The 738-nt window shown below is 40.1% G+C and overlaps 1 non-coding gene across 1 annotated transcript; it reads left to right on the top strand.

Moving 5' to 3' along the window:
• Nucleotides 1-327: 327 nt before the first annotated feature.
• On the top strand, nt 328-399 carry TRNAA-AGC (transfer RNA alanine (anticodon AGC)). Its single transcript has one exon. It is a non-coding gene; the product is annotated as a tRNA-Ala (tRNA).
• Nucleotides 400-738: the final 339 nt, after the last annotated feature.

Genomic DNA, 738 nt, shown 5'->3' with positions numbered 1-738 from the left:
GTCCTCCAACTTTGTTCTTCAATATTGTATTGGCTATTCTGGGTCTTTTGCCTTTCCATATGAACTTTAGAATCAGTTTGTTGATATCCACAAAGTAACTTCCTGGAATTTTTATTGGAATTGCATTGAATCTATAGATTAACTTGGGAAGACCTGGCATTTTAACAATGTTGCGTCTTCCTATCCATGATCATGGAATATACCTCCGTTTATTTAAATGTACTTTGATTTCTCCTGTCACAACTTTGTAGTTTTCCTCATATAGATTTGTATATATCTTGTTAGATTTGCTGTCTGAGTATTTAATTTTAGTATGTGCTAAGTTCTGGGAGTATAGCTCAGTGGTAGAGTGCTTGCCTAGCATGCACGAAGTCCTGGGTTCAAATCCAAGTACCTCCATCTTTCATTCCTCACAAAGTATGACCAAAGATCTTCTTGGAAACTCTGGTGGAGTAGTGGTTAAGTGCTATGGCTGCTAACCAAAAGGTCGGCAGTTTGAATCCACCAGGTGCTCCTTGGAAACTCTATGGGACAGTTCTATTCTGTCCTATAGGGTCGCTAAGAGTCAGAATTGACTCAATGGCAATGGGTTTGGTTTTCTTTTTTTAAACCTTGGTGGTGCAGTAGTTAAGAGCTACAGCTGCTAAGCAAAAGGCCAGCAGCTCAAATCTACCAGCCACTTCTTGAAAACCCTATGGGGCAGTTCTCTGTCCTATAGGGTCCCTATGAGTTGGAATC

This window comes from Loxodonta africana, chromosome X (assembly GCF_030014295.1).
Source record: "Loxodonta africana isolate mLoxAfr1 chromosome X, mLoxAfr1.hap2, whole genome shotgun sequence".
In the NCBI taxonomy this organism is placed as follows: Eukaryota; Metazoa; Chordata; class Mammalia; order Proboscidea; family Elephantidae; genus Loxodonta; species Loxodonta africana.
The sequence above is the reverse complement of the archived record's forward strand: the minus strand, read 5'-3'. Positions and strand labels throughout refer to the sequence as shown.